Below are 26968 nucleotides of genomic sequence, written 5' to 3' on the forward strand. Positions count from 1 at the left end.
AAGAATTCATGAAGGTGGCTACACTAAACAACAGATTTTCAATGTAGACAGAACAGCCTTCTCTTGGAAGAAGATGCCATCCAGGACTTTTATAGCTAGAGAGGAGAAGTCAATGCCCGGCTTCAAAGCCTCAAAGGATAGGCAGACTCTCTTGTTGAGGCTATTGTGGCTGGTGACTTGAAGTTGAAGCCAGTGCTCATTTACCATCTGAAAATCCTAGGGCCCCTAAGAATTATGCTAAATCTACTCTGCCTGTGCTCTACAAATGGGACAACAAAGCCTGGGTGGCAACACTTCTGTTTACACCAAGGTTTACTGAATATTTTAAACCCTCTGTTGAGACCTACTGCTCAGAAAAAGAGATTCCTTTCAAAATATTACTTCTCATTGACAATGCACCTGGTCACCCAAGAGCTCTGATGGAGGTGTACTACGAGACTAATGTTGTTTTCCTGCCTCCTAACACAACATTCGTCCTACAGCCCACAGATCAAGGTGTAATTTTGACTTTCAAGTCTTATTATTTAAGAAATACATTTTGTAAGGCTGTAGTTGCTGTAGATAGGGATTCCTCTGATGGATCTGGGCAAAGCCAGTTGAAAACCTTTGAATAAGCTTTTTGTTTTTTGTCTGTTTTGTTTTTAAATTACTCTAGCGATTTTATTTTATTTTATTTATTTTTAATTTTTATTGGAGTATAGTTGATTTACAATGTTGGGTTAGTTTCAGGTATATAGCAAAGTGAATCAGTTATACATATACATATATCCACTATTTTTTTATATTCTTTTCCCATATAGGCCATTATAGAGTATTGAGTAGAGTTCCCTGTGCTATACAGTATGTCCTTATTACTTATCTATTTTATATATAGTAGTAATAGTGTGTATATGTCAATCCCAATCCCAATTTATCCTTCCCCCCCTAATAAGCTTTGTGCCCCTTTATCTCTCTCTTTTCCTTCTGAGACCTCTGCAATGCTTGTTTTGGTCCACTTTATGGTTTCCCATAAGTCCCTTAAGCTATCTTCATAGTTTTTCATTCTTTTTTCTTTTTGCTCCTCTGATTGGACGAATTCCACTGCCTTGTCTTCTAGTTTGCAGATCCTTTCTTCCAACTGATCTAGCCTGTTATTGTATTCTTCAGCTCTGTGATTTGTTTGGTGTTTTTTTTTTTTTTTAATAGCTACTTTATTTATTTATTTATTTATTTTTGGCTGTGTTGGGTCTTCGGTTCGTGCAAGGGCTTTCTCTAGTTGCGGCAAGTGGGGGCCACTCTTCATCGCGGTGCGGGGACCACTCTTCATCGCGCTGTGCAGGCCTTTCACTATCGCGGCCCCTCCGGTTGCAGGGCACAGGCTCCAGACACGCAGGCTCAGTAGTCGTGGCTCACGGGCCCAGCTGCTCCGTGGCATGTGGGATCTTCCCAGACCAGGGCTCGAACCCGTGTCCCCTGCATTAGCAGGCAGATTCTCAAGCACTGCGCCACCAGGGAAGCCCTGTTTGGTGTTTTAAAAATATTTTCTATCTCTGTGGAAATACTCATTTTGTTCATGCATTGTTCTGATCCTCAGCGAGCATTTTTATGATTGTATTTTGAGCTCTGTATCAGGTAGGTCACTTATCTCTGTTTCATTAAGATCTGTTACTAGAGTTTTATCTTGTTCTTTTGTTTGGAACATGTTCTCCTCTGTTTCTTCATTTTCCTTGAGTCTCTATGTTGGTTTCTGTGCATTAAATAGAACGGCCACTTCTTCCAGTTTTGAAAGAGTAGTTTTGGGTGGGAGATGGACCTCATAAATCAGCCTGGCCGGTGCTCCTGCCGGTTTCTCAAACCTCTGTGATTGTCCAAGCCACATCCTTTGTTCTTAGTGTCTCTTGTCCACTGGAAAAAATGCACAACCTAAAAGTTGAGAATTAAGTTTTATTTGGTGGACTTTCTGAGGACTTCAAGCCTGGAGGCAGCCTTTCAGAATAGCTCTGAGGGGACTGATCTGAAGAGGTCAGGGAGGAACCAGGATATATAGAGGTTTTTGCAACAAAGACCAGGTAGTTGAAACATCAAAAGATTACTGTTAATTAAAGAAAACCAGACATCTCAAGTTAAGGAATTTAGCGCTTTTCTATGTATGGGAAGAGGCAAGAGTCTGGGCTCATTGAAATCATTCCTTTGATCTGCACCTCAGCTATCTGAGGCCAGTATCCTGTGCTTTCTCATCCTGAGTCCCCTCAGGGTGCACCATGGGGGGTGGCTGCGTGGCTTGATGGCAGCAACATCCTTTGTTTACTGATACGGCAGGCGAGGCGCGCAGGCAGCATTTTTCATTCACACTCCCAAGACCATCAGTGTCTCAAAGGGGATGATCACAGTCAGCACCCAGGTGTAGGCTGGTTGGAAGCCAGACTTTCATGTAGCAGCTAGGAAAGTGTGGAGGTAGGCCATTCCAGGGAGAAACTGGGAAATGGGCATTTTTGCCTGTTCCCTCTCAGGTGGGCCCCGATGTATAGCCATGGGTGGTGTGCTTCTGAGCTCATTAAGAACTTCTTTGCTTGCACAGTACCATGGAGCTGCTAAATGCAAGCCCCACTGGCTATCAGAGCGAGATTATCTGGGGTCCCACCCAACCCCCACAGCAGTCACAGAAGCTGGGGCGCCAGACGTGTGTCCAGGCTTCTTCCAGGGATATGCTGATTTTGTCCGGGCAGGAGAAAGAGGGTAGGGGACGTGTCTGCTGGCTTCCCCAATCTCTGGGGAGGATTGCAGTCAACCCCTAGATGCATGCCAGATTAGAAGCCTGACCCACGGGCAGCAGCTTTGAAGCATGCAGATGGGCCCCATTCAGGCAAAGGCTGGGAGATGGGCAAGTTTTGCCAGCTCCCTCTGCGCTGAGCCCTTGATAACTGCTTCTTTGTTTGCTATAGGCTTGTGGGTCCTGTGGACACAAGCCCCATTGGCTATTGGAGCTAGATGTTTTGGGAGCCCATTCCTCAGGTGGAAGTTTTAAAAGTTGGGGTGCTAGATATGGGGTCCAAGCTCTTCACTCCTCAAGGAGGAGCTGGGAGTTGGGGTTCCCTTCCGATTGCATGGCACTGCTCTAGGGGGTGGGATTGGCAGTGAGAGTGTGTTTCAGCCTTTCCTGCTCCTTTCGATATTTTCTTGCCCCCCTGAAGGGTGGGGGTCAACGGCTGGTTCTTGAATTACTGTCAGAGGGAATTGCTCCATGTGTTGCTGTTCATTTTGCGCGTCCACAGGAGGAGGGGAGTTCAGGAGCCTCCTATGTCACCATCTTTACAGACCACTCCCAAGCAAGCCTAAATTCATTCTTAATAAGCAATAAAAAGATAAAAGTGTGCGCATTGAAAACCAGAAAGTATGCTTTTCATCTCTGTCTCCAGCCACCCAGCTCTCCTACCCAAGACAACGACTGCTTCTTGAATATCCTCACAGAGATAATCTATGCATGTCCAAGCGCATGTACTTATATGTCTGGATAAAGTTTTATGAGCACAAGTGGTAGTATATGTGAGTGAAACATGTTGCCCGCCATATCAATAAAACAAAGGATGTTGCAGCCACCAAGCCATCACATTACAGCCTCCCCGATGGTGCCCCCTGAGAAGACTCAGGATGAGAAAGCACAGGATACTGGCCCCAGGTAGCTGAGGTGCATGTCAGAGGAATGATTTCAATGAGCCCAGACTCTTGCATCTTCCCATACACAGAAAAGTGCTAAATTCCTTTAACTTGCGATGTCTGGTTTTCTTTAATTAACAGTACTCTTGGGCTTCCTTGGTGGCGCAGTGGTTAAGAATCTGCCTGCCAATGCAGGGGACATGGGTTTGAGCCCTGGTCCGGGAAGATCCCGCATGCTTCGAGCAACTAAGCTCTTGAGCCACAGCTGCTGAGCCTGCGCTCTAGAGCCTGCGAGCAATAGCTACTGAGCCTGCGTGCCACAACTACTGAAGCCCGCGTGCCTAGAGCCCGTGCTCGGCAACAAGAGAAACCACTACAATGAGAAGCCCGCGCACCATAACGAAGAGTAGCCCCCGATCACCGCAACTAGAGAAAGCCACACACAGCAACAAAGAAACAAAGCAGCCAAAAGTAAATAAATAAAATAAATAAATTTATAAAAACAAAAACAAAAAAACAGTACTCTTTTGATGTCCCAACTACCTGGTCTTTGTTGTAAAAACTCCTATATATCCTGACTCCCCGCTTGCCTCTTTGGAGCAGCCTGTCAGAGTTATCTGAGATGCTGCATCCTGGGCTTAAGTCCTCAATTTTGTCTGCCAAATAAAACATAATTCTCAACCTTTAAGGTTGTGCGTTATTTAAGTCGACATATGTTATATGCACTATTGTGTGTCTTACTTTCCTCACGTAACAGTGTATCATAAAGTTCATTCCCCCTATAGCCAGATCTGTCTAAAACTCAAACCTGACCATGTTGTGACACTGCTTACAATCTTAGGGTGGCTCCCCCTCCTCCCACAGGATGAGTTTATGCTCCTTAGCTTGGCCTCAAGGTCCTCCAGCCAGGCTCCTCCTGGTTCTTCAGGCTTCCCTCCCACTGGTCACTGATTCCTTGGGTTCTGGCAGTCACACTGCTTGCAGCCAGCCCTCATGCTCACTGTGCTGTTTCACAACTCAGAGCCTCCGGAGCGCCCATCCCAGCTTTCTTCACCTTGATTACATTTACTTACCCTTCAAGGCAGCTCAAGGCTTTCTCATCCAGGAAGTGCTCCTTTACTCCCAGCCTGGACCCAGGACCTATAGCATAGCCTTAATCATATTAGATTGAAGGTATCTGTGTATGTGTGCATTTCCATCACTCGACTGCCTCAAAGCAAAGACTTCCATTTTTGGTTTATTTTTGTACCCCCAGAGCCCAGCACCATGTCTAGCATACAGTAGAAGCTAAATAAATATTTCCTGACGAGGACTGATTTGAACTATCGAGCTTCCTCTGAGCTAAGGTCACAGTCCTTTTTTTAAGGCTGAGAGAGGAATGAGACAGTACACATTTCTAGAAATAGTGGTTCAGTTTGGGATGGGGCTATAAAGATAACTTTCTTGAAAGGTTGACTTGAGCATGTTGAAGGTGCAAGCCAAACCCTGTATTGGAAGTGGCTAGTGGTCAGGAAACAAAGAACCCCCAGCACCATGGGCGAAAGGAGAGATGGGCGAAGGGGTGCAGCAGGAGTGGGTGTTGGGCCTGAACTCGACAAGCTGTGGCTGAGACAGCAGACGGGGTGTCCAGTCGCAGCTTCTGGTGCAGCGGCTTCATTCCCAGACGGGAGCTCGTGTACACTGCAATCACCATTGTTCCAAAATGCCTTCTTTTCTCCACCCATCACTCCCTGCTGAAGGAGTAATAACTCTTTCAACGGTATGGAGAAAAAAGGATGAATTCTCACACTATGAGCAAAGAATATGGATTTTGAGCTAATTAACTACCACTGTGGCCAGTGCCCCTGGCATGCACATGCTACAAGGCAGCCTTCTCGGGGAGGTCAGGGAAGGCGTCCGGAGGAGGGACAGCTCAGCTGAGATCTGAGGGCTGAGTAGGAGTCCGCCCCACAAAGGGTGGGGTGAGTGGAGGGGAGGAAGTGTATCTCACACAGAGGGAAGACAATGTGCATGGAAGTCCGAGGCAGGGAAGTGTGAGGCTTATTGAGGAAGTAAATGAAAGCTGGTGTGGGGAGAAGAGCAGAGATAAGACTGCTGAGGTCAGCAGAGGTCCCGTCAGGTAGGGCCAGAAGGATCTTGTACTTTATCCACGGAGCATTAGGAAGCATCTTAAGGTGCAGAGGAATGATGATTTGTGTTTCTAAAATATCACTCTTGTACATAACAGATAAATGGATAAACAAAATGTGGTATATTCATACAGTGGACTAATATTCAGCTTTAAAAAGGAAGGAATTCTGAAACATGTTACAACATGAGTGAACCTTGAAAACACTATGCTAAGTAAAATAAGCTGACACATGATATATGATTCGACTTATGTGAGGTACCTAGAATAGGCAAATTCATAGAGACAGAAAGTAGACTGGTGGTTAGCAGGGGTTGGGGCTGGGGGTGTGGGGAGACAGGGAATTGGGAGTTATTGTTTAACGAGTACAGAGTTTCAGTTTGAAATGATGAAAAAATTCTGAAAATGGATAGTGTTGATGGTTGCATACATGGTAAATGTACTTAATGCCACTGAATTGTACACTTAAAAATTGTTTAAATGATCTCAAAAGACTCTGAAAAGCCAAAACAATCTTGAGAAAGGAAAACGAAGGTGGAGGGAGCACACATCCTGATTTCAAACTATGTTACAAAGCTACAATAATCAAAACAGTATGGTACTGACATAAAGAGAGTCATAGACCAATGGAATAGAATAGCACAGAAATACACCTGTGCATATGTGGTCAAATGATCATCAGCAAGGATGCCAAGAATACACAATAGGGAAAGCATGGTTTTTCCAACAAATGTGTTGGAAAAACCAAACATCCACACACAAAAGATTGAAATTGGACCCATACCTTACACTATATACAAAAATTAACTCAAAATGGATTAAAAAAATCTAACCATAAGACCAGAAACTATAAAACCCTTAGAAGAAAACATAGGGGAAAAGCCTCACAACACTGGACTTGGCAGTGATTTCTTCAATATGACACCAAAAGCACAGGCAGCAAAAGAAAAAATAGACAAATGGGACTATATCAGACTTAAAAACGTCCATGCAATGAAAGAAACAATCAATAGAGTGAAAAGGCAACCTAGGGAGTAGGAGAAAAAATTTGCAAACCACATATCTGATAAGGGGCTAATGTTCAGAATATATAAAGAACTCCTACAACTCAACAACAACAACAAAAATAATCCAATTTAAAATTTGGCAAAGGATTTGAATTAACATTTCCCCAAAGAAAACATACAAATGGCCCACAAGCAAATGAAAGATACTCAACATCACTAGTCATCAGGGAAATACAAATCAAAACCACACATCTATTAATAGATATCACCTCACATCTATTAAGATGGCCACTATCAAAACAACAACAACAACAACAAAAAAACAAAATAAGTGTTGGTGAGGATGTGGACAAATAGGAACCCTTGTGCACTGTCAGTGAGAATATTAAATGGTGTGGCCCCTGCAAAAAATAATATAGAGATTCCTCAAAACATTAAAAATAGAATTACCATGTGATCCAGCAATCCCACTTCTGGGTATATATCCAAAGGAATAGAGGGAATTCTCTGGCGGTCCAGTGGTTAGGACTCCACACTTTCACTGCCAAGGGCCCAGGGTTCAACCCCTGGTTGGCGAACTAAGATCCCAAAAACCGTGCAACAAGGGCAAAAACAACAACAACAAACAACAACAACAACAAAAAAAACCCCAAAACCCCAGAGGAATTGAAAAACAGGATCTCAAAGAGATATTTGCACACCCATGTTCATTGCAACATTATTCACAATAGCTAAGAGGTGGAAGTAACCTAAATGTCCATCAATGGAGGAATGGATGAAGAAAATGTGATATAATGGAATATCATTCAGCCATAAAAAGGAGGAAATCCTGCCATTTACAACATAGATGGACCTTGCAGGCATTATGTTAAGTGAAAAAGACAGGGAAAGACGAAAACTGTAGAATCTCACTTATATGTGGAATCTAAAAAAGAAAAGGAAAGGAAAAAACCCCACTAAACTCATACTCATAGAAAAAGAAATCAGATTTGTGGTTACCATGTGCAGGGGGTGGGGATGGGGATTGTATGAAAGTGGTCAAAAGGTACAAACTTCCAGTTATAAGATAAGTCCTAGGGATGCGATGACCATAGTCAACACTGCTGTGTGGTACACAGGAAAGGTGATAAGAGAGTAAAACCCTGAGAGTTCTCATCACAAGGGAAATTTTTCCCTTCCTTCTGGGGGGATGTTTTTAATGTTGTGTCTATATGAGATGATGGATGTTAACTAAACTTAATGTGGTCATCATTTCACAATATATGTCAGTCAAATCATTATGCTGTACACCTTAAACTTATACAGTGCTGTATGTCAATTATATTTCAATAAAACTGGGGGGGAGAAGAAAATGTGGAATGTGCATACAATGCACTATTATTCAGACTTAAAAAAGAAGGAAATTCTGTCATATATTGCAACTTGATGAACCCTGAGGATATTATGCTAAATGAAGTAAGCCTGTCACAAAAAGACAAACCCTGCATGATTCCAGTTAACATGAGGTGTGTAATGCAGTCAGATTCTTAGAAACGGAAAGAATGGCGCTTGCCAGGGGCTGGGGAAGAAGAGGTGGGGAGATGTGGTTCGTGGGCACAGAGATCTGTTATAAACAGTGTGCATATATTTAACACTGCTCTACTATCCACTTAAAAATGGTTAAGATGGAATTCCCTGGAGGTCCAGTGGTTAGGGCTCCATCATGCTTTCACGGCCGAGGTCCCGGGTTCGAGCCCTGGTCGGGGAACTAAGATCCCACAAGCCATGTGGTGTGGCCAAAAAAAAAAAAAAGAAGAAAGAAAAAGAAAAAAATGGTGGTTAAGATGGTAAATTTTATGTTATGTATTTTTTACCACAATAAAATTAATGGTTAAAATGGTAAGTTGTATGCTATGCATATTTTACCACAATAAAAAGAAGGAAAACAGACATCACTCTTCCTACAGGATGAACTCAAGAGGGAGTAAGGACTTCGATTAGGTGTCTCCTGGGTCCAAGCAAAGGGATGATGGTGGCTTGTACCAGAAGAGTTGAAAAAAAGTGGGCATATTGGAGATATTTTGGAGGTAAAAGAAACAGGACCTGGTTTTTACAGTTGGACGAGTGTTGAGCTGTCCCTGTGGGGGAGACTCTGTTCCTGCCACCTGGGAGTCGGGACACTTGGGTTTTAGTTCCCAGGTCTCTGTCTCTGATTCTGGAAGTCAGGTGGGTCACTTCCTCTCTGTAGCCTGTAGTCTCCTCATCTGTAAGACAGAGGTTGAACTAAAGGATTTCTGAAGTCCCCTCCAATAAATGGTTCTACAGTCAAACTATTAGACACTTACATCTCAGTGTGAACCCACTTCTGAGATTCATTTCTCCCATGGCACTAGCTGAGATGTGATGCGGCTGAGGAGGAGGAGGCAGTGGGGAGCCCTACAGGTGGCCCAGCGGAAACAGGAGAGGGGCTACCAGGGGCGCTAAGCCACAGGGAGCCCACGCTTCTGGCTACCGGGCGCCTCTCTCACCCCAAAGACCCTTCTTTCAATCAGAAGACTTTTGATTCAATAGGTTTTGGACTCAGAGACAGGATTCCTGCTCATCTTCATTCAAGAACTGCCGTTTCACTCCAACTCAAATTCTCTGCCTCAGCCTGCTCATTGCTTCCTGAACACACCTGGACATTTACAGCCCCCGAGTCTTGGCTTGCTCCCCCTGCCCCAGAACGTGCCTCTCCACCACCCCCAGTTCCAGGCATGAGTCAGTCGCTTCCCGCCCCCGCCCAACCCGGAGCAGCTCTCCCCTGCAGAACTCTCCTGGTCCTGTCCACATCACTCACCCCCACCGGCCATCTGCTGCTCATGGTTCGGGTTAGTTCTCTCCCGTGCGTGCGCCTCGCCTCCTGGTACTGGACTATAGACCCAGCTCTCTCATGAAACACCCCGGTGGAGGCCCTGCTCCACTGTCTCTCAGGCCTGTGAAGGGCCCACTAGGACACTGCGCGGGTGTCAGCAAAACAGTGAAACGAGCACACTGCTGACCAACGCGGCCGTGGCCAGTTGTAACCCCTGACTTAAGCCAAAAAATTATCAACTGAGAGTTTATTTTTCTTATTTTGGATCCTCAGGAAGACCAGAATCTTGTTTCTTAAGTTCTTTAGTCACAGCACTAAGTCTTCTGGATAATCCTCTCTGGAAAATCATTGACAGGGATCCACTTTGGTTTTGTTTTTGTTTTCTTAGTCCACAAAATCACCTCTAGGAACAGGTGAATATTAATTTGGGACCCAAGACTCTTGGTTCTGTCCTTGCGTTTAGCTCTCTAAGGATAGAAAGGGCAGTTTGGGAATGATCTGAACCCTCTGCACTGTTCTCCTTGGAGCTGTCTGCAATTTTTCCCTTAAGTATCTTTCTTAGAGGTTGGCCTTGTCAGTGAATCCGAGCAGGACCCTGTGGGGCTCCCGGGTACAAATCCTGTGTCCCATGCTTCTTGTTTGTAGGAAATAGGCTTCATTCAGCCTCCTTGACCTTCCCTGAGTTCCAGACGGCAGATTCATTTCAAACAGTTGCTAATCAGGGAAGGGAGGGAATGCAGAGACTGGGGAGGAACAAAAGTGCAGCCTTGGGGCAGGGTCCTGGTTCCGCCTCAAGGGATACACCTAACAATGTCTCTGAGCTCTTCTGCAGAACTAAGGCCCCCACCCAGGTGGAGGCTGGTAACTTCAGGCCGAGCCCAAGATTCCTGGAGCCCCACCTGCTACCTCACCGCCAACCAATCAGAGAAGATAGTCATGTACCCTGCAGCCCTCACCCCAAATTTCGCCTATAAACACTTGTCCCTCTAAACCATTGAGAAGTTCGGGGTTTCTGAGCACAAGCCACCCATTCTCCTTGCTCGGCCCTGCAATAAACCTCTCTCAGCTCCAAACTCTGATGTTTCGGTGTTTTGGCCTCACTGTGCATTGGGCACGTGCACTTTGTTCGGTAACAGCAACAGCAGCATCCATACTGCTGGAACTCTTGTCCCAGACACAGAAGCGCCGGGACTCATGAAGGATGAAGTTTCTGATACCAAAAACATAGGCTTCTTTTCTGTGAGCCAGCGTTGCCTGCTTAGGAATATGCACGGAAACCCTGGGGGCTGTGGTACGCGAGCACATTCCAAGTCTGCCAAGGGGCTTGCTTTCAAGGTCCTTGCGGTCGAGGTCCAGAGTAGAGGTGACCAGCATTTTCTGAGCAGCCCAGGACAGGAAGCCCCACCTCGCAGGGAGACTTGTCAGTGGGCCAGCATCCTCTGCGCTTCGTGCTGTCAGACGGTCAGCTCTGCCTGGGGTGGTCTTACTGCTGTGACCGGGCTGGCCCGCTCCAGCCCATCCTGAATTCCGTTGGGATCTAGCCCCTGACTATGACGAGCACGTAGGTACGTGCTTCTTCCACACCTTGTGTGCCTGTAGGGCTGCACCGCCCCTCCCCATCGCAGCCCCCACCAGGCACCTGCCTGCCTGCCTGGGGCAGGCAGTGGACTAGAAAGTGAGAGAAAATCAAAGCTCTCCACTTTTACTGTTTACACAGTTCTGGTCAAAAATTGAGTAGAGGAACAAACTGCTGAAACTAGTATTGTTAACTGCAATAAATAGCACTTTATCATAACCTTTTACAGTTTCATAGCACATTACTGTTTACAAAGTGTTTTCATTGTATTGTTATTTGATCCTCACATGCTCCTGTGTGAAGCAAACTGATGTTTCTGTTCCCATTTGACAGATAATGAAATTTGTGCTTTAGAGAAGCTCATTGATTTGCTCAAGGTCATGCAATCAATAGATGGTTCGTCTGGAACTCAAACCCAGACCTTCTTATATTAGGTCTAAAGACATTTTTTGAAGTATCCTAGGTGCTCATTTGTCTTTGTACTTCCTGCCACCCCGTAACAGGGCAGATCAGGAGTGAAAGATCCAGATGCTGTATGCGTGACCCCCTTAAGTCTGGCCTCCATCTGGCCTTTGTCTCGGCAGATTTGACTAAGTCCACGGAGGAGCCTGGCTGTTCCCAGGCACGCGGGTGCATTGTGTCCAGGTGGAGAAGAGTACTGACTTGCTCATTTATTGCTGCAAGCCTGGGAGGCTCCTACGACAGAGAACGTTCACGGCGGGTGTGGTGGAATCCACACAACTCCGCGTGTGGAGCGGAGGGAAGGGGCTGACTCCTGGCTGTGTGGGAAGCTGTAAAGGAGGGCGAGGTTCCCATGGGCACACCCTCTGTGTCTTCTTGCCCTTGGGCTTAGCTGAGTCGAACAGAAGCAGAAGCAGGAGATGCCCGGCACAGACCTGCCCTGCCCAACCCAGGCCTGGAAGCCCCAGGCAGGGCTTGGTCCTGGCCCGGCTCCACTGGACCTGAGATGGAGTCAGAAAGTTCCTCTGAAGCATCTGCCTGCAGGTCACAGAGGGAGAGTGGTTCCTGTAGCATCTGGCCCGGAGCAGTGACCCAGGCCCCCAGGCTCTGCAGTACCAGCCTGGGGCCGGGGATGGAGGTGAAGGGGCACGGGTGTGCTGATAAGCACCCAAAGCGAAGTATATGAAAATTCCCATTGATTTTAAAAATAAAATATAGACCCTCTGGCATTTTCAGGAAAATGGAGAGGGAATTGCTAAGTGGCACAAAAACAGGCTGTAACCCCTCCAGGCAGAGGTGAGTCACTCCAAGGATCTCAGTCTTGTGTCTCATTCCAAAGCCCTGAGCCATGCGGAGCTGGGCACGGAGCTGGGGAGCAGCCCGCCCAGGAGGCCGCGTGGAGAAGGAAACACAGGGCCGCTTCGGAGCCTGCCTCCAGGGAACAGAGGAGCGTGGAAAGAGTGGGGCAGAGGACACTTACCACCTGGAGTCTTTCCACCAAGAAGAGCTCACTTTGGACCTCGGTGCCTGGGTGACTTAAGTCCGTACAGACACTTGCGGAGGGCGGGGAGCTGGTGGCGAGGAGCACAAACCTGGAGCTGGAGTGCTAGGCTCACAGTGGGACTTGTGACCTTGAGCGAAGCCCTGAGCCTGTCTGCTTCCATTTCCTCCCCTGGGAAACAGAGCTGCGGGGTAGCTGCTTAATAGAGCGGGTGGTGGACACCCAGCTCAGCGCTCGGGTTGTAAACAAGTGGAATATAAATGTCGGTTATGGTTGCTTCGGCCAGCTACAGACGGAAGCAAGCCAGTGTCCGGAGCGGCTGTGCTCTGCAGCACAGACACACTGAGGACGGAGACCCCCCCTGCAAACATGAGGAGGGACCCCTGGGGGCCACCGTGGCAACCTGGGGCCCAGTGTGGGCCGGTTCAGCCCCCGCCCCACCCCCCGGAGCAGGATAACGCAGGTTCACAGCCACGGCTGAGCGCCTAACCCGGACACTGCTTCCACCAGACCCCAGGGAAAAAGTATCCGATTCCATCTTGAAGTCAAAAAACCAAAGACAAACAAACAAACAAAACAGACAAACGAACCTAAAAGGGAGCTCCCTGGTGGCCTAGTGGTTAGGATGCCGGGCTTCCCCTGCCATGACCCGGGTTCAGTCCCTGGTTGGGGAACTGAGATCCTGCAAGCCGCGCGGCGCAGCAAAAAAAAAAGGCAAATCATTCAGAACACACTAAGCACCTCCTCCGCATAAAATGTTCTTATGGGTGTTACTGGAGGTGAAATGAAGGGAAGACTTGCTCCTGTCATTGTGGGTCTTACAGTCCCATTGGGGAGTCGAAGCTGGTGGGGTGCGGGTGTCCCCTTCCCGGAACAGTGAGAATCTATGACATCACACATGCTTCTATTTGCCCAGACTGTGAGCGAGCTTAGATTTGAATTTAGTGCCCAAATTCTGTAGCAACTCCCTTTTTCCCAGGGATACTTCTGGATTCAACTTTTCTTTAAAGTTTTTGTTTGTTTTTTAAAAAAATATGCATTCTAATAGTACAAACCATTCTGCATTGTTTTGGAAATCAAACGGTCAAAAGCACTAAAACATTATCTACCGGAGTGAAATAGCGGTAAGAAAAATAAACCTTGAAGAGTCACAGAATCTTTGAGTTGAAAGGAATTTAGAAGTCATGGAGTCAACTCTTCCCCCAAAGTAGGTCTCCACCCCCAAGACCTCTGACCCGTGGACCCAACATTTCCCTGAGCTCACTTCTAGACCATCCCGTTGTGAGTCAGCAATGTTGGAAAATTCTTAGACTGAGTAGAAATCCGTCTCCCATTGACCTGCATCCCTAATGACCTTACTTCTGCCCTGTGAGTGACACAAAACCAGCCACATACCTCTCCTTTGTTTGATGGCCCGTCAGAGATTTGAAGGCAGTAATCATGTCCTTCAGAAGTCTCCAAGCAACACAGGCACAGCTGCTGGGGCCCTTTCTCCTTTGGGGCAGAGCTCAGGCCCTCACCATCTTCTGGTGGATGGACTCCGGCTGTCAAGAGCCCTCTTGGCACGTTGTACCTCACGTACGGCACAAATTGACCTGGGCGGCACCAAGAACCCGGGGCCAGTCCCTAGCACTCTGCCCCTTCACGAGGCTCCTGAGGCTGCAGTGCTGTTTTAGCAGCTGCTCCCCACTCGGGGCCTTCACTGGACCCGTGCTTGACGATGTACCTCCTCTGTATTCTGATGCACGTGAACGTTAGCCAGGTTGAGCCTGTACTGTGCAGTTGATGTCGTTACCTGACAAACTGGGCATCGAGCCTAAAGACCCAACCAAGGCAAAAAGCGGGAGAAGAAAGGATTATTACCTGCAGCCAGTAAGGGAACAGCGGGGGTCTTTCCCAAAGCTGTGTCTCCTTGAACAGCAAAATTGGGGAAGTTTTAAGCTAAGGGTACATGTGTGTTCATGAAGGGGCTTGAGCAGAGGAGAATTCAGCATAGAACTGGGCAAAGGTCAACAGAGTCCAGGCTTTGGTTGGCGGAAGTCACAAGGGTCAGCATCGTCACTCTGTCCTCCCCCGGGTGGGGACCTTAGTTCCTGCAGGACGATCCAAAGACTGTATCAGACTGTGGTGTGCATCCCTCAGCGGGGAACTAGGACTGTTGCTCGCTGAACTGTTGTTTCTTGACTGCTTTTCCTTTGTCCCTGTGTTCCCTCTCTTCCCTTAAGAGCATTGATTACTGAGATCTGCTGAAGGGCAAGCATTGCGGCCAGGCTCAGATCACAGAATGGCTTAGGCCAAAAATGGCTTCCCTTAGGTCTAGAAAGCCGTGCCTGGTTCTCTTTCTCTGGGGAACCCCTACCCTATCTGCTTACAATGGTTCAACCAGAAGTGAGGGCCATTGCATTTATTTATTTTTTTAAAGTTTGTTTTTAATACTTCTTAAGGCCTTGACTTTTTTTTTCATTAATTAATTAATTTATTTATTTATTTTTGGCTGTGTTGGGTCTTCGTCTCTGTGCGAGGGCCCTCTCCAGCTGCGGCGAACGGGGGCCACTCTTCATTGCAGTGCACAGGCCTCTCACTATCGCGGCCCCTCTTGTTGCGGAGCACAAGCTCCAGACGCGCAGGCTCAGCAGTTGTGGCTCACGGGCCTAGTTGCTCCGCGGCATGTGGGATCCTCCCAGACCAGGGCTTGAACCCGCGTCCCCTGCACTGGCAGGCAGATTCTCAACCACTGCGCCACCAGGGAAGCCCCATTGCGTTTATTAATGCTAATTCTCTACTTACTGGCTTTAGCCTATCATCCCAAGCAGACCGTTTTTAATGTTTATCCGTCATCTCTAGATTAGAAATAGATTTCAGTCCATTTCTATTGGCTTCTTTCTAGCTTTCAGTCATCTGCAAATTTCATGGGCCTGTCTTCAGACTTGAAGATTACTAATAAAATTCTGTGTGGCCTTGAGCTAGTCATTTAACCTCTTTCAGCCTCTGTTTCCTCACCTGTATAATAAGGGGGGCAGGGAATGACTTCCTAGTTCCCAAGGAATTTCAGTATATCTTATACAAATCCAAATGGCCAGCTGGTGAAAGGCTGGGAAGGGAAAAAAAGAACAGAGTGAATTCCTTCACTTATGGCATGAATTGCTCAAGTCAGTTGTGGTGGTTAGTTTTATGTGTCAACTTGACTGGGCTAAGAGATGTCCAGACAGCTGGTAAAACGTCATTTCTGGGTGTGTCTGTGCGTGTTTCTGGAAGGGATTAGCCTTTGAATCGGGAGACTGAGTAAAGCAGATCAGCTCCCCAATGCGGTGGGTCATCCAATCCACGGCGGGCAGAGGAAGGCAAATTCTCTTTCTCTTGTTAAGCTGGGACATCCTGCCTCTCCTGCCCTCAGAGAGGGGAGCTCCTGGTTCTCAGGCCTTTGGACTCAGACTGACTTACACCACAAGCTGCCCTGGTTCTCTGGCCTACAGATGTCAGGTCCAAGGGACTCTCAGTCTCCATAACTGTGTGAGCCAATTCCGAGGACCCTGGCTAATATATGTTCTGCGTTCAAATACATGGATTTCAATGTAATCCCCAGGCACTGTTTATAGAAATTAAACTCGGAAAACAATATGGTAGATGCCTTTATTCATAAATAGACATTCTACATTTGTATAGCTCTAGTCTGTGGAAGAGAAGAGCTGCAAAATTATATTGGTGTTTTGTCAATTTAATTGTAGTAAATTCAGTTCCTAAATTCTGTATGTTATGTATATGTATATACATATAAACTACTTGGTGAAATATATTAGTCTTATACTACCTTTAGTGAAATCAGTGGTAGATATTATGTCTTGGACTTCCCTGGTAGCACAGTGGTTAAGAATCCACCTGCCAATGCAGGGGACATGGGTTCAAGCCCTGGTCCAGGAGGATCCTACATGCTGCGGAGCAGCTAAGCCTGTGCGCCACAACTACTGAGCCTGCACTCTAGAGCCTGCGAGCCACAACTACTGAAGCCCACATGCCTAGAGCCCATGCTCCGCAACAAGAGAAGCCACCGTAATGAGAAGCCCGCGCACCACAACGAAGAGTAGCTGCTGCTCACTGCAACTAGAGAAAGCCCGCACGCAACAACAAAGACCCAACGCAGCCAAAATAAATAAATAAATAAATAAATATTATGTCTTTATATTTAGATATCCACTGTAACATAGCCCAGTAAGAGAATTTATGAAAGATCCATTACCATGTTGTGTTCATTCCTATCAATTTTGCAGCACACTTTAACCCTTTATTCAAGAGCAGAAACTTTTTCGCCTGATCTGGATTTGCAAGGTGCATTTAAAAATAGTCAAAGGCGGGATTCCCTAGCAGTCCAGTGGTTAGGATTCCAAGCTTACACTGCCAAGGCCTGGGTTTGATCCCTGGTCAAGGAAGCCATGCAAGACGTGGCCAAAAAAAACAAAACAGTCAAAGGCAATAGATCCCCTCCTCCACATTGTATGTCATCAGGAAAATGCAAATTAAAAGAATACTACTACACGGGGCTTCCCTGGTGGCACAGTGGTTAAGACTCTGAGCTCCCAATGCAGTGGGCCGGGGTTCGATCCCTGGTTGGGGAACCAGATCCCACATGCATGCCACAACTAAGAGTTCACATGCCACAACTAAGGAGCCCGTGTGCCACAACTAAGGAGCTGGTGAGCCACAACTAAGACCTGCACAAGCAAATAAATAAATAAATATTAAAAAACAAAAAACAAAAAAACAATACCACTACACAGTGGCCAAAATCTGGAATGCTGGCAACACCAACTGCTTGTGAGGATGCAGAGCGATAGGAACTTTTAATCGTTGCTGGGGTAGGGGAATGCAAAATGGTGCAGCCACTTTGGAAGATAGTTTGGTGGTTTCTTACAAAACTAAATATACTCTTACCATATGATCCAGCAAACACATTTGGTATTTACCCAAAGGAGCTGAAAACTGATGACCACACAAAAACCTGCACACAAATGTTTATAGCAACTGTATTCATAATTGTCAAAACTTGGGAGCAACCCAGATGTCTTTCAGTAGGTGAATAGATACATAGTGCATCCAGACAACAGAATATTATTCAGTGCTAGAAGGAAATGAGCTATCAAGTCATAAAAAGACATGAGAAAACTTCAGTGCATATTTAAGTTTCCCATCTCCAAATCCCATCAAGTGGAGCTTTTAGAATTTTTAGGACAGTGAAAATATTCTATATGATACCATCATGATGGGTACATGTCACTGTAAATTTGTCCAAATCTATGGAATGGGCAACAAGAGTGAACCATAATATAAACCATGGATTTGGGTGATAATGATGTGTCCATGTAGGCTCACCAGTTGTAACAATTGTGCCACTCTGGTGGGGATGTCACTAATGTCAGTATGAATTTTATTCTTCTTAATTTTTAAAAAATTATTTATTTACTTATTTATCTATTTGGCTGCGCCAGGTCTTTGTTGTGTCACACAGGATGTTTAGTTGCAGCCCGCGGGATCTAGTTCCCTGACCAGGGGATCGAACCCGAGCCCCCTGCATTGGGAGCGTGGAGTCTTAACCACTGGACCACCAGGGAAGTCCCAATAATGTCAATATGAATTTTATAAGTTCATATCTTTGATCCAATATTCCACTTCTAGAACTCACTTGCAAGGAAATGTCAATATAGGCAAGTTTTATGTAGAGAAAATTTTATTACAGTTATATGCAATCAATAAGAATTGGAAATAACTCAAATAGTCAATAAAGAAATGATGATACATTCATATGATGAAATATTGTGTAGCATTAAAAATAGTGTTTTTAAAGAAACTTATTGGAGGGGGGGAAATTTACACAAGGCTAATTTAAATGAAAAGTAGGATACAATTATACATATATTTTTTGTCTTAGTCCATTCAGGCTGCTATAACAGAACATCACAGACCGGGTGAGTTACAAACGACAGAAATTTATTTCTCACAGTTTTGAAGGCTGGGAAGTCCAAGATCAAGACACCAGCAGATCCAGTGTCTGGTGAGGATTCATAGACATCCACCTTCTCGCTGTGTCCTCACATGGCAGAAGGGGCAAGGGAGCTCTCGGGGTGTCCTTTACCATTCATGGCACTAATCCCATTCATGAAGACCCAGCCCTTATGATCTAATAACCTGCCAAAGGCCCCCATCTTCAAATCCCATCAGCTGGGGATTAGATTCCAAAATATGGATTTGGGGGGACACAAACATATAACCTATGGCAGTTTTAACTTAGTTTAAAGATAGAAAAAAGATTAGAAGGAAATAGGAATATTAATCATGAATTTGAGTGGTAGGATTACGGATGATTTTTATTCCTTTATGTTTCTATATATTTCAAGGCTTCTAAAATAAATGCTTTATTTCTTTAAAAAAATACATTGGAAATAAAATCAGTAAATGAGAGGTGGGAGAAATTATTAGTGATTCTGGACATCCTAGGAAGTTTTCCCTTATATCCACATGGGCCAACCCCAGACAGCCTTGTGTCTTCAGCTATGGTGTCAAATAGAGCTAGGTGGGAGTTCCAGCTTTACCGTTTATCTAGCTGTGTAGCCTTGCACAGGTAAGTAACTTCTTTGTGTTTTTATGTTCTTAATTTATAAGACAGTGATGTAAAATCTCACAGGTTGACACAAGGATTAAATGAAATAACCCATAAATATGCTAGGCATATTGTCAGAGTTACAAAGAAATGTGTTTCCTTCCCTTATTTTGGAATTGGAGCAAAACACCTGCAGATTTAGGTAGAACAGACATGGATGCAGAGTGGTGAGATGAAGGAGGGACTGCGGGTGACAAGCGGAACCACCTCTGAGCTGCACCGTGATCCTGGAGCTTCGCCCCTCGCATTAATGGCTACGGAAAGGAGAGGGACGCGACGCAAGGGGACGGCGGGATTAAGGGTACACCAGCAGAGACAAGCAGGCGCCGCTTTTCTGAGAGTCGTCAGCCCTCCCCTGAGGGTGCTGGCTGGAGCCGGTGTGCTCTCGACCACACAGCTTGATGGATGTCGTACTGAAGCCAATGATGCTTGAAGACGAAATCATCGCTAAGGCTTCTTTCTACTCCGATTATAATAAGCAAATGCTGATAGGAATTTATTCCGATCTATCCGGCCTTCCGTCTGACCTCCTTAGGGCTTGGCAGGTTGCTTTCCTGGGCAATCCAGGGCTCCTGAGGAGTGAGGGGAGGGGTCCCGACCCCAGCAGAGGCGCAGGCCTCCGGCAGCTCAGCACCCGGAGTGCCCGCCTGGAAGGGGCCCGGGAAGGACCTGACTTGCGGACCGAGGTGGGCCTGGAGGGGGCGAGGGAAGAGGCCGGGAGGAGGGGGAGGGGAGGAAGGGAGGGTCTGGTTGAGGCCGGAGAGGACATTCTGAAGGTGCCGCCCGGGAAGCCCACATCCCAGACCTCGCGGGGCCGCGCAGATGCCGGGAGGGCCCGGGGCGCGCCGCTGTGTCACCTCTGGGGCCGCGCCTGGTTTCCATAGCGACCGCGGAGCCGAGCGCGGAGAAGGCTGCGGCAGGACCCGGCCTTCTCCGCCCGCCGCCGGACGCGCACCTCCGGCCCGGGAGCCGGGCGGGTGGAAGGGGCCTCGGGGTCGGCGCGGCTGTGCTCAGCTCGCGAGCGGCCGGAGCACCTGCATCTGCACCTGCACGTGCGCCGAGGACCGCCTGCCAGGAGGGCCCGCCCGTGAGTACCACCCAGTCCTCCTCGGGGAGCAGATCTCCGAACCACAAGGTCATGCGGTGTCTGGATTCATGCCTTTTAAAAATCACACCGTTAAATTGCTTGTGGCCGGGAAGGCTTTTCCTTTCTGACATATTTGGGTCCTTGGAATTATTATTTCGTCTCCTTTTAAACGCGCCCCTCTCCTAACAGCAGCTGCGCCGTCTCGGTGCCTCCATTTCAGACAACGCCCCACCGTGCGGGTCCCTGCATCGCAAACACACCCCAAACCTATCCGAGAGGCCGCGGAGCTCAGATTCCCAGCCACTTCCATCCAGTTCGCTTTATGTTCCTATCCCGCAATCAGAGAAATACCTTCCCCGGGGCAAACGGCGGCTGCCAGCTGTCCTGGGCCAAGCCGCGCGTCCTTGCTGGCGAGCCCAAGGAAGCGCATGCCTCCATCACCTCCGCAGCGAGGCGACGGTTCCCCCGGGGAGTCTCCTTCCCTCCAGCGGAGGCCGCGGCTCAGCCCTGAGCCCGGAGATGGACGTGGCGCGTGCGACCGCACCAGAGGCCGCGGGGGCCGCCGCGCCGGTGCTTCTCTTGGAGAGCTCTGACAAAGGGTGTGAAGTTCAGCCCTTCCTGAAGCAAAGCAAGGGCCGAATGCCTTTCGGGGGAATGGCTTTGTTTAGAATCCGATGATTATGATTCCATGGTAAAATACTCTCTGTATGTAAGTCCTCTCCTTGTCTGCCCATCCCTCCCCATTTCCTCCCCCAGCCCCAAGAAAAAGTCTTTCTTGTTGGTCTGTTACTGTGATCAACTATTTAGAGGTTTCACTGTTATAAAGATTCCTTTCAAGGGAAGGGCGAAATCTTGTTAAATGAAAGATAAATACAACGCTGAACCCCTGGGCCCCTGCAGTACTATTCAGTGGTTCTCAACCCTGCTTACGTGTTGGAACACCTGGGGAGCTTTAAAAAGTACTGGTGCCTGGCTGTGATCATTTTGTCATGTACAGAAATATCAAATCACTATGTGGTGCGCCAGGAGCTAACATAGTATTGTAGGTCAATTATACTTCAATTAATAAATGAATTAAAATAAAATACTGAAGTCTGGGCCCCGTCTCCACAGATTCTGGCTTAATAGGTCTGAGATACAGCCTAAACATTGGGATTAAGCTCCTGTGTGATTCTAATGAGCTAAATTTGCAATCCACCATTCTAATCAATCAGGATGACATTTTTCCAGGTGAATTTGGTAATCGCTTATTCTCTCCAATGGTAGGGCAGGGTGTATATCTGTCAGGAATGTCTAGAAGCTTTCCCCAGGGAAAGGGGGAGAGGCGATTCATGCTTGTGCAAGTCTGTAGGGTGAAAGCTGTGTCCTCCTGTAGATGACGGACTTCATGTTAGTAGTTAGCAGAGTCATGTGCAAATCTCCCACCCGCTTCGATGAGAATGGACACTTAGAAAGAAGAAGGGTTAGGAATGCGGTGGTCACCCTGAAGAAGGGAGAAGCAACCTAAGAACACCTAAGAATTAGAAATGTTATCCTTTGCAGGCCTGAAACCCTTCAGCATGCCTTGAACTCCTCCTAAGTTTGAGGGGTTTCCCTGAAGATCCAAGGGCCAGGGTCAGCTCCTCTCTGCAGCTACTACTGACGACAGGGGGCACACCTGTTGGGACAGGTTCTTCCAACACCTGCCTTCTAAGGTCACCTCACGAATATGCAGCGGGAGGCAAGAATCTGTGCTAGAAATGTAAACACACTAGAAAGTGTCAGGTACCAACCTGGGGCCAGAACTTCCCCAGTCAGCGCTTCCTAAGGCGCTTGCTTTAATTCTGGCTGAATTGGAACGTCCCTGGCGGTCCAGTGGTTAAGACTCTGCACTCCCAATGCAGGGGGCCCGGGTTCCATCCCTGGTCAGGGAACTAGATCCCACATGCCATACCGTGAGGCCAAAAAAAGAAAATTAAAAAAAAATCATAATAATAACTTTGGCTGAATAGCGATCGGTTGTGGTCTCCTTGATGGGTAGGCATAAAAGTATTGTCTCTTCTGAGACCCTTGGCAAGGCTTGGTCATTCACCTCATCAATAGGCAAGAGAATTAAGACGCTATTTAAAGGTCATACAACCATCCGACATGGAACACAAAGCTCATGTGCCAGGGCCACGTGGCTGGGTGGTGTCCCCAGGGTGACCGAGGCTCTCCCACGCTGCTGTCTGGAATCACCCTCGGCGGCGTCCCCAGGTGCTGACCTGGAGGAGCCCTTTCCCAGTGCCTGCTTAGTCCACACATTTTGTCTCTTCCTGGAGTGACCTGACCTTTTGAGACAATGCCTTCACTTACCCAGACTGGGCCTCCTTCAGGTTTCCCCGTGTCCTCTTGGCAAAGCCAGGCCGTGGGCACACTTCACCCGCTGCTCTAGCCTCTCAGCTGAACTGGAGCTGCTTTCAGCTGGTTCCCTGGGAAGGACGGCTCCTGGCTTCTGCTACCTCAGGCCCAAGCGCCCTTTCCCAGTGCGGCACCTCAGAGCTGCTACACCTCATGGGCAGGCCAGGCCAGGTCAAGCCTGTGAAGGCGGCCAGCCCCCTGGATGGCAGGCCGGAAACAGTGAAACCATGTGTCAGTTCTCATTGCCGCCCGCCCACCCATGACCACCAATATCTAGTCCCTGAAAAAGGGCAGTTTACGTCACAGGCCACTGGGGGGAAATGTCCAGTTGATCTGGCTCATTCTATGTGTATCAGTTCATTTAGGGGATACTAGAGAGACTGCAGTGTAAAATAAAACCCTATTTTACATGTTTTCAGACAGTGGATTATGACTCACCAGTGGGTCATGAAATCAATTTTGTGGGTCATGACCAGCATTTTAGAAAGAAAAAACAAGAAATTTACTCAGATAAGGAAATAAGAAAAAAATACATAGAAAATATTCCTCATTGATAGTAATCGAAAGTACACATAATAGCAACACTGTGACACTGTTTTACCTCTTGCTAATGGGAGTAACAATTAAAAAAAATAACACCTAATGCTATTGAGGATGCAGTAAAATTGCATTTTTTATTGTGGGTTGCATTGTAAATTGGTAAAATTTTGGGGAAATGCAACGTGATAATAGGAAAAGCCATAAAAGTACTATACCCAGGAATTTTTCCCAATGAAGCTATTTAATAAAGACTTTTTAAATTCTAAATACATGAATGATATCCTCTACTGTGTTACTTGTAATAGAAAAAAATAGAAATATCTGAAATGTCCAACATTATAGGAACAGTTTAAAAATTTTGTGGTACATCAACATAATGGAGTATTTTGCATTTTAACGAAAGCTTATATCCAGAGACATGTAGAGGGAAACAAGGAAAGACTTATGATAAAATGTACAATAGAATACAAAATAGCAAGCACACCATGTTTGTAACTTTAAATAATCTGTGTGCCTGTGGAAGATAAATTCCCATGTTCAAGTTGCTAAAGTGATGGGTTATTGTTTTAAAAATTGATTTGCTGTTATATATAAAATCTGTAAGACTGGAAGAAATGAATGTACAGGAGAAGAAAAGCAATCCCAGAAATTATCACATTACAATGTAGATTGTCGTTTTTTGGCCCTAAAAACCAGAAATCAAAATCAAATCACGAATCAAAATTATGTTGAATAACTTCATGCTGTGTGGATTTTTTCACTCTTGTAAGCTAGTGTCAATTTTGGTAAATTCCTTGCTTAAGGCAGGTAGTTTGTGAATATCTGTTGACCTACTGATCTTTTAGTTATACTATTCACAATCTCAATCCTGGGAAAACTTGAATTTATCTCTGAAGAAGCATCAGAAATCTTAGTGGAAATAACACTTTCTCTTTAACTGTATATTATAAGGGAACTTTAATTTTTCCAGCATAGGGAGCACGTCTTTGGGAACGTTCCCGCCATTCAAAGAATTATAAGAACATTTTAAGTAGGTCACAGCTCTGAAGGGAGAGATAAGGTGCGTAATGGACAGGGGTCTGGGGAAACCTTGTTAGAAATTTGCCTAATGTGGGATGTTTACATGATTTATTTGAATTGGGAAAGAGAGTAGGGAAAGAGGGGAAGTGAGGGGCGGGTTCAAAACCAGCAACTTGGGACACCTGTTCTCTGGAATTTTCAGACCAACTGACCAGGCATATAACTCTTGGGAGCCCCTTACCTTTGGGTTTTCTGTGTAACCTCGAGATAAACATTTAGTGTCTGTGTTTTCATCGTCCTCAAGAGGAATGAAAACTCTTGTTCTCTTCCTTCCAAAGGCATATTCGGTGGAAGGTTTAGATTTTATGCATATTTATGCGCCCCTTACGCTCCTTCCCTGAGGGTGTCTGCGTTTTCTGATAGGCCTTCCAGGAACAGTACACCAGGACACAGGAGGGGACAGAGTTACGGGGGAAACCCCCATAAACAAAAGTGTGTGAGAGACAGAGACAGAGAGACAGAGAGGAAACCTCGTCGTTGGGTTAACTCAGAAGCCCAATATCAAACTCTAAATAGCTCTGTGAAGTGAGTGTTATTTTCTCCATTTTTCTGATTTGGAGAGGGTTCCTGCAATTCAGAGACACTAATGTGATCAGCGTTTTTCTGCAGAAACCAGGGAAGTGGGGATTTGGGCTCGTTTTACTCTCATGACAAAACCCATACTCTTGTCACGCCTCCAAGCCAGACGACGTGGGTTCACGTTCTGAGTGTGGCTCTTGTTAGCTCTGTGTCCTCGGGCAAGTTTTGTTTTTTTTAAGAAGAGATTAGAGTTAATTAATTAATTTATTTATTTATTTTTGGCTGTGTTGGGTCTTCGTTTCTGTGCGAGGGCTTTCTCTAGTTGCGGCAAGCGGGGGCCACTCACTATCGCGGCCTCTCTTGTTGCAGAGCACAGGCTCCAGACGCGCAGGCTCAGTAGTTGTGGCTCACGGGCCTAGTTTCTCCGCGGCATGTGGGATCTTCCCAGATCAGGGCTCGAACCCGTGTTCCCTGCATTGGCAGGCAGATTCTCAACCACTGCGCCACCAGGGAAGCCCGGGCAAGTTTTTTTTTTTTAACTTCTCTGAAGCTCAATTACCTTATATTAAAATAAGGATAATAATGACAAAATGAGGTTATTAAGATGGTTAGAACTTATACCTTTTGGGGGTTTTTGGTTGCCAACATTGGAAGTAGACTCTAGGGCTAACTTTGGGGAAGGATGGAGGACATTTACTGGAAGAATATGAATTAGCTCACACAACGGAAAGAAAAGTGAACAGCCAGGTCTCGGGAAGGATAAGACCCAGGGCAGCTAAGGGGGTCGAGAGAGCAGAAGATACCAGCTTCCTTCTTTAGGGTATTCGCGACGGGATGAATCAGCCTCGGTTATTTTCAGTTCTTGTGCCTTTCTGCTTAACACTCAAGTCCCAGGGAGAGAAGTCAGCCTGGCCGGCTCAGGGTGCCTCGTGACATGCCCGCCCACAAAAGAAGTTGTGGGTACTGTTACCCCGCGAGAGCGCCTGCACGCCGGGCTGGCAAGAGCCCCAGACGTCCCCATCCCCCCGGAGCTAGCACGTCAAGCACCCCAGCCCTGGAGCTGGCACAAAGGAACAGCCCGTGAACTCTTGTTGGTGGCAGTGCTCAGGCCAGCAGCTCTGGACCCCAAACCGCGGGGCCTAGCGCTCTCCCCACGTGTCAGGCTGTGGCACACCGGGAGGTGGCATTTGAACAACACCCTGCGGTGAACCCTGAGGTGCCCCTGCAGGAGGTGGGCCCGCACCCCCCGGCGCTGAGGCGTCCACCCCCGAGGGCGGCTCTGCCCCAGCCTGGCCCCTGCCAGCTCGAGGTCCAGACAGGAAGGCAGCGGAGGAGAGGGGAGTCAGCTGTCGCCTGTCCCCGCTCTCGCCTCAGGGCTTTCATGGTCAGGAGTTCAACATCCCCAGGAAATGAAAGTAACTTCTCTTCTAGATCAGGTTAGGGGCATCTGGCCCAAGGGGCCTAGACGATTTATAGGTTTCACCTCTGCGATTTTGCTGTGACGTAGTCTCTGAGGGTGCGCCATGATGATGTGTCTAGGCTGGGTTTCCAAGCAGAAGACCGTGTATAGAGAGGAGACATGGATGCTCTTCTCATTCCTTCTCTTTTCCTTTTTTTTTTGGCGTGGGGTGGGAGGGTGGGGGGAGGCTGGTGGTGGTGGGTTGGGCTATTGTGTTAAAATCGTACATATTTTTTCATTACAAAAGTACGTTCCACTGTCCATTCTTTCCCGAAATGAAAGAGCACAAATGAGCAAAACTCAGATAATCTCAAAGCCCCCCCACCCAATCCCTCTCTTCACTGAGATGTCAGCATGTTCGCATTTACCCTTTCAAATTCCCTTTCCTTCTAACCCTTCAACCTACCTCTCCCTGGGGCAGTGAGGTGGTCCTTGGGGAGGACCTCTGCTTGTTCTCTGCATGTGGGAACCAGGACAAGTTAAAGAGGCTCAACTCCTGGAACACCTCTCTCTCTCTCTCTCTTTTGAGGGCCCACTCAAATAACTCCTTCTCCACAAAACTTTCCCTGACCTCTTTTTTTTTTTATGAATTTGTTTATTTATTTATTTTTATTTT

General features: G+C 46.9%; 1 protein-coding gene across 1 annotated transcript in view; it reads left to right on the forward strand.

The window, feature by feature from the left end:
• The first annotated feature begins 20355 nt into the window (after nt 1-20355).
• MICAL3 (microtubule associated monooxygenase, calponin and LIM domain containing 3) overlaps nt 20356-26968 on the forward strand; it is a 191369-nt gene continuing 184756 nt past the window's right edge. The window contains exon 1 of the mRNA XM_059934970.1: nt 20356-20375. The gene's annotated coding sequence lies outside the window, so the exon portion shown is untranslated. The remainder of the gene's footprint in view (nt 20376-26968) is intronic.

This window comes from Balaenoptera ricei, chromosome 10 (assembly GCF_028023285.1).
Source record: "Balaenoptera ricei isolate mBalRic1 chromosome 10, mBalRic1.hap2, whole genome shotgun sequence".
NCBI lineage: Eukaryota > Metazoa > Chordata > Mammalia > Artiodactyla > Balaenopteridae > Balaenoptera > Balaenoptera ricei.